The sequence below is a fragment of the Psittacula echo genome (assembly GCF_963264785.1).
Source record: "Psittacula echo genome assembly, chromosome: 6".
Lineage (NCBI taxonomy): Eukaryota > Metazoa > Chordata > Aves > Psittaciformes > Psittacidae > Psittacula > Psittacula echo.
In genome coordinates this window covers 65042535-65055665 of record NC_137743.1, presented here as the reverse complement: position 1 = coordinate 65055665, position 13131 = coordinate 65042535, and the positions used below count along the sequence as shown (strand labels likewise).

At 38.1% G+C, this 13131-nt stretch overlaps 1 protein-coding gene across 1 annotated transcript in view; it reads left to right on the top strand.

Annotated features, from left to right (window-relative positions):
• STK39 (serine/threonine kinase 39) overlaps positions 1-13131 on the top strand; it is a gene marked incomplete at its 3' end in the record, with an annotated part of 112308 nt that overhangs the window by 72661 nt on the left and 26516 nt on the right. The window lies entirely within an intron of this gene.

Sequence of the window (13131 nt, the reverse complement as noted above, 5' to 3'; positions counted from 1 at the left end):
ATCTTTTGCCATGACGTGTAACTGGCCCGGACTGACTGTGTGATCCTTGTGTTGAAATGCTGATGCTTGTTTCCTCACTCTCACAAAAGAGGAATTTGAGAGTGGGGAGGAACAAAATCTGTACTCCAGATTTTTGCCCTTGTGGCTGCGTACACTGTTCGTCTTGGTGATGGGCCCTGGCAGAAACTCTGAAAAGAGGGTTTAAGGCAATTGGCCGTGATACAGTCCTCCGATGGCCATGCCACGAGGGAAAAGGGGTGGGAAGGAATTATTACCCTTGCCGGGAAATTTCCAGTCTAACCACCAAGCTGTTACAGATTTAGGAAGGTCGCTGACAGAGGGTTTGACTATTTAGATTAATAACAGAGGCATTTCATATTAAATCGGGAGACTTGTTGATGGTTAATAGTTAAGAATTGCAAATTATCTGAAGCAATCTAAGATGGTTAAATTAGCTCCCGTGACAGGAAGATAATTTACTGGCAGTAATTTGGAATGTCCCAGGACCTAATTTAATACAGTTCTTGCACGCTGAATGAATTAAGCCTGTGGAAGAAGTACAAGAGGGGCAAATGGAAATTTTTTACTTGGTGCACTGGTGAATGGGATCTTTCTATTATATTATTGTATACCTTTATTTTACATAGTGTGTACAGAAATGCCAAAGCAGAATTGTATGGCACTCTGATTGTGTTATTTACAGGTAAACATTTCTGCGTGTCTGAAAAAAAACATTTTTTCAGCTCATAGAGCTGGTTTATCACACTCTGAAACTGTGTGTCACTTGATCCTTTCTGAGGAATACATCTTCTAGGGAGCTGGACAAACAGGTACAATTCAGAATGGCAAGTCCAAGGAGTAGCCTGTAGCAGGCGGTTGCCTATGCTATGCTACAGCAGGAGAGTTGTTAGGACTTAAGTCAAATATGGTTTCCTCTGAGTGCCAGAACATAGAGGATGAGGTATTGCTCACTAGTTTGAGCTGAAGCTCAAGTGCTAATCTTGCTTTCATGCTTGCTTTTTGACCTCTTTCTTAAAAACATACTTGGTTTGAGGTACCTCATACAGCAATTCCTATGTTGTTAAGGTTTTGATTTTTAAGCAAGTAAAAAATCCCTGTAAACCAGCAAACCTCTAAGACTATTCATCTGTTCTGTCTAAAAGCAGAATGAGTTTGATAATTGGCTTGGTACCGTAACCCAGAGTTCGCAATTATTTTTACTTCTTTTTTTCCTCCTTTTATTTTTTTTTTTCAATCTTCAAAACCTTTTATCATTCCAGTTACTTTTGTAAGTACATCCTTCACCAAGACAGGTATTTCTCATCATTTTTGCTGTTTAGAACAGCTTCTGTTCTCCAGTGTATTTAATAACAAAATCCACAAACAAATTCCCAGCTGAGTGGTAGATTTATAACTGAAAAGTAACAGAACTTCTCTGTAGGCTGGGAATTGATCCAGTATCAAACATCATAAACCATTTGTAGAATTCTTGAAATAAATGTCCCTGTGATTACATCATTGAGCACTGTCCCATAATTTATTTTGCCATCACCTCTAAGGCTTTGCCTTGGGAACTAGAGAGGTGTTGGGATTTGGTTACTGAGCTGAATTTTATTTTCACAGTATGGAAACTCCATTTAAATAACCTTTTTAATCATGATTAAATCATGACTGAAATCAGTAAGCAGGAACCCTTGATTAAACTATTGATTCTAATCCTGCTTTCTGTTTGTACCTTTATTATTTCCTTCAAAGCTTGCTCTTTAAAAATGGTAAATTATGCTTTTCTCGTTCACTACTTAAGGATGTTTTTATTGAAAATAAACATTCAAAATTTATTTTAATTATGACCTAAATAATCCTGTATGCAATTGCTATACCATCACTTATTAAACAGAGAACTGATATATTTGTTTATCAAAACAACTTTTGTATGTAAAATTGATAATTGAGTCAAGGAATCAATATATTCTTTCTGTTTATTAAATCTACTTTATATGTCTAAATATTTAGGTGGCAAGTCCATAGGGGGTCACAAGGATGATAAGGTGCTTGGGCACCTCCCATACAAAGACAGGAAAAGAAAACTGGGGCTGTTCAGCCTGGAGAAGAGAAGGCTGCGTGGAGACCTCATAGCAGCCTTCCAGTATCTGAAGGGGGCCTATAAGGATGCTGGTGTGGGACTCTTCATCAGGGACTGTAGTGATAGGACAAGGGGTAACGGGTTTAAACTTAAACAGAGGAAGTTCAGGTTAGATGTAAGGAAGAAGTTCTATACTGTGAGGGTGGTGAGGCACTGGAACAGGTTGCCCAGGGAAGTGGTAAATGCTCTGGCCTTGGAAGAGTTCAAGGCCAGGCTGGATGGGGCTTTGAGCAGTCTGGCCAATGTGAGGTGTCCCTGGCCATGGCAGGTGGGTTGGAACTAGATGATCTTTAAGGTTCTTTCCAAACAGAACCATTCTATGATTCTATGAATTAGGCATTTAACCTGCTCAGCTGTGGTTGTAAATTATGTAGGCAGTTGTGTTTGGAGATGTTGCCAAATGATTCCATTCTAACTTTTTATTGTTTTATTTACAAAAGAAAGAAAAAAAAGAAAAAAGGGCACAAAAAGGCAACAAAGAAACCCAGACATCACCTCCAACCTCCTTTATGTTAAAAAAAGTAGTTTAAAACATGGTTGGACCTCAGTGTTGAAAGTAATTTTATTTGTATTATTAATGTTAATGGTCAACTGTAATATAGCTTACATTTTGATAAAGCAAAATTTAACTCTGATTAGTTATTTTTCTAATAGTTTTAAAGACATGGTATTACTTTGAGAGGCCACACTGTTTCATCTTCATCTATCTGTTGTAGAGTTGCCAGTGAATGTGTTAACGTAAGACATTTGATGGGGTTGAAACCATCTTAAATACTTCTGTCTGTTTTGGCTGCTTCTTTCCCTTTAGTGTTGTGGTTTTTGTCTTTCCACTTTGCACTGGTTGGGACTGTATTAGATCACTATAAAAGATCCAGGTTTTGGTTGGCTGGTTTGTGTCTTCCAATACTTTTGAGGGGAAGGCAAAAATTTAACTGCTCATTCATTAAGCCAGTTTTGATCCACAAAGCAGGCTAGTGAGTTGGCCTCATGAGGTACACTGGGACAAGAACTTTACTAGCAGACTTCGGTAGTGAAACCTGTTTATTTTAAAGCTACTTTTGACAAGGTTTGGCCCATGGCAATGAAACTAGATGAAACCGTTGTAGATTTAAAAAAACTTAAACTTTTTGCCATACTTCCCACTCTTCTTGATAAGCTAGTCAGGATCCATAAATTTTAGGCAGATGATGTGCAGATTGTCATAATCCTATGGTGGCTCAGGTGTCTTTCTGGTTTCCCTGCTAGTCTCATTTGGTTGTGACGGTCATGTACTGACAGATAATCAGGAGTGAAAAACTCTGAGCCGGTGGCAATTAAAGGATGCACACACCCAAGGAGTTTATGATTCAACATATTTAAAACATTCTGTGGTTTGGATAAGGCAAAAAGTTTCTCTTGACTCTTCCATGTTTTGTGCACTGGGGATTTGTAAATATCTAGTATAACCCCCCAATACATTCCTGTAGAATTTGTTGCAAGTCTTTTGTCTTTATTTCATAAATGAAATAACTTTTCTAAGCACTCTGTTTTGAAGTACCCCAAGCCTCCTGGCAGTGATCTGTCTTTCACAGTTACTGATTTAAAGAACTGAAGTTTAGCTTCAAGCATAGTGGCCATTTTACAATGCTGTACTTGGAGAATTTGTCAGTGGAAGAACAGGTTATAATCTCTCTTCTTGTGAACCAGGCATGCAGAAGCGTAGAAAGTAAGCCTTTGTATGTTTAATCTCTTAGTTGCTGTGGTATTTTTTATCAGTCAGGCAGATGGTGTATCACTGTAGTCATGCAGCTAATAGAGGTTTGACTTCCTTCAGCTGTGCACTGATCAATAGTGTTTGGTACCAAGAAACACAGAGATCTTTCCATATATATGGAAATATTACATATGAAATATATTGTTGGGGTATGTTAAACTATTGGCAAATCCAAGAAAGGCAACTATGGCCATAGGGTGCTGTAATCTTTAACAAATTGACCAAATTATGTGGCAGTTGTCCTCTCTGTTATTGAAATGCTCCCACTGAGTACTTCAGAGTGATTGTTTTTTAACATTATTGACATCATCTGTACATAACTCCAGTTCTTTCTAGGAACAAGTCAGTTTTAGATCACTCCTGGTTTTGGCCAAGCGTTGAGATTTTACCACATTAATAAATTCTCAGTGTAACTGTGTACTCCCCTTCATTGTATTTCAAGTACTTGTTAAAAATATTGATGCTTTTCACAACTTAAATCTTTACCACTGCATTTTAAAAAACTTTTGTGCTAATTCAGGAATAATTTTAGGGAAAAAACTTACGATTAATATTGCCCTGTGTGCAGCAACAAAACTGATGGTTCTTTGCCTAAGTTGCTTCCACCAGCTGATATATGAGAGCAGGTAGGAAGTGCGAACCTCAAAAAATATGGTGCAAGTGAATCCTGCTTTTCGCTGCCTATGCAGAGAAATGGGTCACTGAGGATTGAGGTAGAAATACTGTTTGTTCCAGAGCTTGCTGTTTGACTTAGCTGGAAATGAATATAATGAGGAAAAAAGTTGAAGGGCTTATAACATTCTTTTGATTTAGCTTCTAGCATCAGTAACTGCAGAAAAGAGAGAAGGCCTATTTAAAAGCATGCTGAAGTGTAGATATATCTAAAATGTCTCTAGTTCTAACGCTTCTGTGTCAAGGAATGAAGACTTGAGGCTGTAAACCAGTGGATAGAAGGGAACAGCTTAATGTTCATATGTCACTTTTAAAATTATAAACAAGTTTTTGCAGACTTGCCTGGTGGTACTTGTGTGTATCAGCTAGTTTTCCTGTGTTTCTTCTATCATGCAACTTGTGCATTTTCTTAGTTTTACTATAATTTTTTAATTTTTATATCAGTTTTTACTAGATTGAAAGCACTCTAATTTCTTCTAAGTCTTAAGCAACTTGGGACTGGTCAGCTGTGCATAGAACTGACCAACATCTTAGCAGCCAGATGACAGTGTTTCGTTGTGCAATTGGCAGGTTTTCAGTCTTGAAAGCATAATTTGGCTGGTTTTTGCCATTAGTATTGCTGCTATTTCTTGAAGTACAGTGATTAACAAGTGTGTTGCATCATTTCAGGGATCTGCTCCTTACTTAAGAACGTGAAGATTAAATGGTAGGGGCAGTATTTTGTATATTTAAGTTTTGAGTCCTGTAACTTGATCTTGAAGAATCATATGCTAAATATCTTTGCTTCTTCCAGTAATGTATATGGAGGGGTAAGTCATAAACCTATGAATTTTTTTTTTGAACCACTGAAGTAAATGGTAAAGTTTTAATGGAATTCAAAGAACTGTATTTTAGGACTAATATTCCTGCTCCGGCAGGGGGATTGGACTAGATGATCTTTTGAGGTCCCTTCCAATCTCTAACATACTGTGTGATACTGTGATAATATAGAGAGATTTTAGTCCCTTTCTGCGTGGTGGCAATCTGGAAGCAGGGCAGACCTCAAACATCGATTTTACTCTTACCAAAAGTTAACAGAAATGCCATTCCATTTAATCAAGGATTGACCTGAAGTTATTAAAAATAAGTTGAGAAAAACCATCTTTCTCTACAATGCTGAGCAGACAAGATCTACTCTTGATCGTACAGTAGTGTATAATGGAGGAGCCTGGATATCGATTAGTAAATGACAGCTGAGCTTGGAAATGTTAGAGAGAAAGGGATTTACATAAACATGTGGTGAATCCTCAGGAGGCTAATGCTTCTTTACAGTAAATGCTCTCTTCTGTAGTGTTTATGTGATCCCACAGGAGCTTTAAGGTTCTGATTCACAAAATTACTTTAATAAACAGACTTTCTCTTATTACTGCTTCTGTTCTACTGCATGCAATGTACCATGACTTAAGAAAGGAAAAAGTTTTCTCCATGTATAGTACAGGGCATTAAATGAAAAATAAAACACTTGTGGAATAAACTAACGCTATGAAAGCTAGGCTACAAAGGGAACCATTTTTAACTTGTGCATTATGCCTTGAGCACGTGAAAGTGAGAAATGGGTGAACTGTTATTGTGAGAGTGAAGATGACCTTTTGACTTTGAATAACATTTCATGTGGGCAAATAACATTTGTCCCTTCAACATTAGAATAGCAAGCAGAATTTCTTGTAAAAAAACCCTGCCAACCTTAGTCTTGTGTTTTTCCCTCAATTATATTTCTTGCGTTGTACACACAAAGATCTTGCCCCAGAGATGTGGAATGAAAATTGGATGAGTACAGCTTTAGGATGTACAACCTACCTATCACTCTGATTAGTCCACTCTGTTTTGATGTGAACTTCTGCTTTCCTTACAGTGTAAATGAGCAAGTCATTTAAATACCTCTGTGGTTTTAATTACACCAGTAAATGCAGTGAGGCAGTGCAAATACCATACTGCTGCCCTTGCTTCCTAAGCTAAGCTCTCGTGGTTTTTTTCCCGCTATAATTTAGTTTGCTTCTGTGGTAGTTTCAATGCAGTTCACATTTTGGAGGGGAGGAACATCAGTGAGACCTAAATTTTGTACAAGTGTGGTAAATGTGATGCTTATTTTCAGTGTGTTTTTTGTTAAAGTACACTGACTTAGACTTGGCCAGTGTGACTAGTCCTTTATGGTGGGGATAAAGCTTGTAGGAGTATGGGAAAGGGAAAGACTGGTTGGTGAAGGGTGCCATGTGCACTGTGTGTTATGGTGCCATTCATAAAAAAGTTTATACCATTTTAGTTGAAGACTAATTTATTTCTGGTTCCAGAGATCTATATGTATTCTGCTGTTGTCTCTTCTGCTAGCCAAACTTGTTAAGTTTTGACAGAACTAGCAACATACAAGCTTGAATTTTAGGGATAACACACTTGATGGAGATTTTTCTAAGCATATATTGATCAGTTCTGTTGCTGAGTGTCCTGGTGTAAGTCCAGCCGGTAATCCAGAACCGTGTAGGCGCTCTCTCATTTCCCCCTGCTTCCTCCCCACCCGCTCCCAGAGGGATGGGAAAGGGAATTGAAAAAATGTAACTCCCACAGGTTGAGATAAGAACAGTTTAGTAACTAAGGTATAACACAAACCACTACTGCTACCACCAATAATAATAATGATAAGGGAAATAAAGGAAGAGAATACAACTGCTCACCACCCGCTGACCGATACCCAGCCTGACCGGAGCAGTGATCTAGCCCTTCCGGGTAACTGCCCCCAGTTCTACATCCTGGGCATGACGTCCCGTGGTATGGAATATGTCTTTGGTCAGTTTGGGTCAGGTGTCCTGTCTCTGCTTCCTCCTAGCTTCCACTCCTCCCTGGCAGAGCATGAGACTCAGAAAGTCCTTGGTCAGAGTAAACATGACTTAGCAGCAACTAAAAACATCAGTGTTATCAGTGCTGTTCCCAGGCTGAAAGTCAAAAGCACAGCACTGCACCAGCTACTAAGAAGGAGAAAAATGACTGCTACTGCTGAACCTAGCTAGAACCATAGCTAGTCATGGTCTGAAAAGTGGATGGAAGAAATAAGTGCTCTTCTGACTTTCTTCTGAGAATGTTTTCTTGTTTATGATTTAGTTAATCAGGCCATGTCCCTCCTCAAAGCTGGTCAGGTGCTGAAATTGCAGGGAGCATCCCTTTTACCAGGCAACAAATGGTGCAGGCGCTCTAGCTCCTTAACTTCTTCCCTGCATGGGCTAGCTAAGGACGCTTGCCTAGGCAGAGCTTGTATTTTGCTGAGCATACCATAAAGCATAGCTTTTGGGGTTTCATTGAGCTTTTTTGTTGTTGTTTTGGGAGTCTTTGTTGCATTTGTTGTTTGTTGGTTTTATTTGTTTGGGGGTTTTGTTTGTTTTTTAATGTTTTCACTTACTTCTCCTTGACTTGTAATATCCTTCATGTTCAACTGGAGCTTAGGGAAAAAAAGGGTGAAAGAGGGAAGATACATATATATAGATAGATCTTCCTTCTTATATCTAGCTATATATATATGTATGTGTATATATATGTAGGTAGAAGATATTTGTATATCCATCTCTCTGTATATATCTCTCTTCTTTCATATATATATGTATGTATTTAATTTTAATCATGCAGAACTATGGAAAAATATGTGAGAAAGAAAGTAGAATGTGCCCCAGGCCAAAGCACCTGTGTACTGGAGTCTGTTAAAACAGGTTTGGTGCTGAGGAAATGGGCTAAGAAAAGTGAGTATTTGTTGTTCCAGGAGAGTTCTGTCTTTTGCTGCTTCCACTCAGCACTCCATAGAAATAGTAGATAATATTCCTGTGCCTTATTAGGACTAGAAATCCATAACAAAGGAAAATTATACACTAACGAAAAGAATGGTTACCATCCAAGTTGGATAATGTTGCTGTAGAGCAATTTATGGTTACATATGCAAGTGGGCAAGAATGAGAGTGATTTATATTATTTTTCCATTGGAGATGTGGGAAAGGATGATTAAGCAGTTGAATTAAAAAGTAGCATTTGATAAAGAAAGTAGTCGTTTATGCAAAGGGATGTATTTGTGAAATGCCATAGATTGAAAGCATGGATGTTTACAGTGTAGTCTAGTGTCCTGGTTTACATACAGAAAAAAATGGTCATAGTAGCAATGAAAGAGATGGAGACAGCACCACTCCATGAAAACAACGGTAAGTTTACTTTGTCGGTGGGCAATAATTTACTGATTTTGTTGTTGTTGATTTGCTTTTTGTTTATTTGTTTGTTTTTTACACCAGAACTTACTTTGTGGCAAACTATAGATAAAGTGATGCAGCATCTCTTTTTAAGTGTGATCATAGAATGATTTGGGTTGGAAGGGATCTTAAAACTCACCTAGTTCTAAACTGCCTGCCCCACAGGCAGGGACACCTTCCACTAGACCATGTTGCTCAAAGCCCTATCCAACCTGTCTTTGAATTCTTCCAGGAATGGAGAATTCACAACTTCCTTCGGATAGCCTATTCCAGTGCCTCACCACCCTTGTAGTGAAGAATTTCTTCCTAGTGTCTGATCTAAATCTACCATCTTTAAGTTTAAAGCCATTCCCCCTTGTCCTGTTGCTAAATGGGCTTGTAAAAAGTCTCTCTCCTGATTTCTTGTAGACACCCTTTAGGTACCAGAAGGCTGTTATAAGGTGCCCCTGGAGCTTTCTCTTCTCCAGGCTGAACTATCCCAACTCACTCAGCCTGTCTTCATAGGAGAGGTGCTCCAGCCCTTCTTGGCCCTCCTCTGGTTTGCTTCAGCAGGTCCGCGTGCTTCTTGTGCTGGGGGCTCCAAAGCTGAATGCAGTACTCCAGGTAGGGTTGTACAAGAGCGGAGTAGAGGGGGAGAATCACTTCTCTCGATCTCCTGTCGGGCTCCTTTTGATGCAGCCCAGGATATGGTTGGCTTTCTGAGCTACAAGTGCACATTGCTGGGTCATGTTCAGTTTGTCATCGAGCAACATACCCAAGTTTTCACCTCAGGGCTGTTCTTAGTCCATTCTCCGCCTAACCTGTAAATGTGACGGGGAAGTGCCTGTGATTTATGGTTTCTAACTCTATCTGAAAAAAGATAATGAAGAAAATCAGGAAGTTTTACATCTGCTGTAACTAATCAAAAGCCATAAATGATGTAGTTTCCATGTGATGTACATGTGCTCTGTATTGTGTCACAAATCAGCTTTGTTAATTATCATTCTGTTATCACCTGCATTCTTTGACATTCAGCTCTGTATATCAGTCCTTGTAAGCCATATGTGATGACTGAGTAGCTGAAAAATCAACAAGCAATGCAGAGACAAAACCTGTGTGTTCTTAAACACATGTGCATGCCCTTCTTTTGGCTTACCTTATTTGAGAATTTTTTTCTTCCTTTGGGAAGGAAGAATATATGGCTACTTAGGTATGGTAAGATGCATCCTATCCAGGAATACGCTCTCCCTAAGGACCATATAGAAGTTGCTGAAGATTGTGGGAAATAGAAGCTAATGTTTTAGATAATTCTGCATAATAAGTGGTGGATAAATAGGGAAGGGGGAGCGGAGGAGGGGAAGTAGTAGTAAAAAAGAATGTGAATCTGCTGCTCAATATATAATCAAGCTATCCTAGCATGATTTACATGTTAAGTTTAATTCCAAGACATCTAATTTCCTTGAATCTCACTCATATGATAGACATTCTGTGTTTAAGGACAAAAGAAATAATGGTGTTTAATGTGTCCAATTTACAGTTGCACCATTACACAACCACGATTTCCTGTTTTAATTCAACAATGTAGATCTTTTGTCAAGCGTATGGAACACAGCTAATTGACTATAGCAGGAATTATGCTATCATAAGGTAATTATTTGCCAGACTTTGTCTTTAAATGCGAAAACCTGAAATCTTGTTCCTTTAAAAGAGAGCATCTTCATTTCATATCCTATTGACAGGATGGTCTCAGTTTGTAGACAGGGGGATAAGTAATGAAGTTGGCTCATGTTTTTTTCCTAGTTCTTTGAGGAAGCATTACTCCCTAGAAAATCAGACCTAGCAACTGTATTGCACACGTCAGGTGGTCCTGATGAAAACAAAGGAGTAACGAAAATTTGCAAAATATGCTTTCAGAAAGTGTAAAATTTTAGATTCTGAAGTTACTTTGCAAGAAAGATGGCTGCTAAACATCTTAGTATGTTGTGCTTTGGTATTGGCCTTGTTCAGAGCAGTTGTATAGAATTCCTACTGTTGGAGGTGACTGCATGATGAAAAGCAACCTCCAGGAAATCAGTACACTACAGTGTACTAAAATGCAAGAAAATATTCAAAATTTACTACTTTTTAAAGGAGATGGGCTGTTTTTGTCCATGATAATCCAGGTATATTAGCATGTAGTGGCATAGAACAAGAAGAAAATAAGAGGCATTATAAGAGATGGCAAAAAATTCTGAGATTACACTTTAAAATGAGTATCTTTTTCACAAATGCATTAGAGAAACTAGGGACCATTAAGAAATGATGAAGATAAAATTATTAATCACAAAGTTAAGTGCCTTTCTTCAAATCCTGTTTCTGTTTAGTAGAAGTCAAGTCTGTGTGTGCTGCTGCATGCTAAGAGTGTAAAGAATCTAAGAAAAAAGAGAACTACAATGGAACAAATGAAACGCTGCTTGGAAACTCTGCCTGCAAATAATTCAACAAATCCAAACAGTTGTCACCAAAGTGTATCAAGGGAACTAGTAAACTAATTTACAGTAACAATGACACTACCTAGAACCAGAGAGGTATCTGAAGACTGGAGGAGAGTATGAGCAGCTTTTAGGGAATAGCTCAAGTACATCTTCTGTTTGGTAGAATATATAATGGAATAAATAATTTATGGAAATAAATGTCTGGAAGGTAATGGAACTGTAAGCAAAAGCACTTAAAAGCTTCTAGCAAATTACGCTTGCTGAACTTGTTTGTTTTGCTTTCCTGAATTATAGTATACCATTAAAAGGAAAGCAGCAGAGTCCTACGTTCAAAATAGTTCAGAGTGTAACAATTCCAGATAGCCATCCAGAGTTGGATGGCTGAATACATATCAGCTTTCCTTGAATTTTCACCTTCACTTAAATAAACAGATTTGACTCATTAATTTTCTGTTTGGGACATTCCACAATTTGGAGACAAAGTAAAATGCATCCATTTGCATGCTGCTTGATGAGTCTGTATCATGAGCAGCTGGTCTTTCATGTAGCTCTATCAGTCTGTTGGAAGGGTGGTAATTTTCATGAAAGTGCCATTTTTATGGTGGATGTCCTACTTATGGGAGGTCTGTGGAAAGATATAGTCTGAGACCCTAATTTATTACTTTCTAGGTAATTAACTGTAAGAGTGCAAAGTCTACAGAATTGATTCTCAGCTAGTTTTAGCATTTGACTTCAAAAGCGTGTGCAGGAAATCAGTGTCTAAGTCTGAGCTGAATCCCATGTCCAGTCAAAACATGTTAAGAAAAATGCTAAATTTCTGTGCAACTTCCCTTTTTTAGAAAGCAGCAGTTTTAACAAGCTTATTAGGTATAATTAATTTCAGCAAAGGGAAATGGATTGTCATACGGTTTTTTATTTAGACAGAAAACCATCCAGGTTTTTTAGTGGGGGAGAAGAAAGAACTGAGATTAATGCTAATTTTCTGTAGAATAAAAATAGTGCAATATTCCATATAATGGCAGCAGATTTCTATAGCAAAAGTAAATGAACCTCGTAAATCTGTTCTGGCTAGCTGCATTATTTGCAGCTCTTTATTAGTGATTTTTAAACTCCCATAATTCTTTATTTAGAGTAGCATTTCAGGAACCCAAAACTCCTTCAGCTTTGAAGCTTTCAGTGTATTCAGTAAATGAGTACTTTTCATTTTATGCCCTGCATGTGGCATACTTATTTTTCAGGGTTTGCTATCTTGCCTTTGTCTGTGTTGCCAGTCATTTTGGTTTTTGTGTTCCTGCATGTTGCCAGTTTTTGACTGTAATATTCTTATAAGTATTTAGCAAGTGGTAATAGCTGTAAGTCACAGCTGAGTATGCCTGCCTATTGGATTTAGTTTTCCCACAGCAAGACTTCATGGCCTGGTACGCTGAAATATGAGCTTGCATACAGTTTCCTTGCTGAGGAGAAGAATAATGGCATGCAAAACACATTCTGTTGCTATTAACTTTTCAAGTGGATTGAGCTATTCATTGGAAAAAGAGTGTACTACAGCAATTAGGTTCATCCCTATGCTCAGTCGGCTTGCCATTTCCAAAAATGAGATGGACGTCTATTTTGCAAAGAAGCTAATGTTTTATTGATGGTAGAAATTATTAACTAAAACAAGCTGGAAACATATAAGGAATGGCAGTTTGGAGCACGGTATGAGACTGTAAAGGAATTCTTTAATATAAGCATTAAGTCCCTTATGAGAATATCATACACTGAACTGGTTAAAGCAATCTTCAAACAGGAAGGATAAAAACCTTTGGCTTTCACACTCTGCTGCTTATTTTATGTGTAGCTAGAACCTCACTGCTG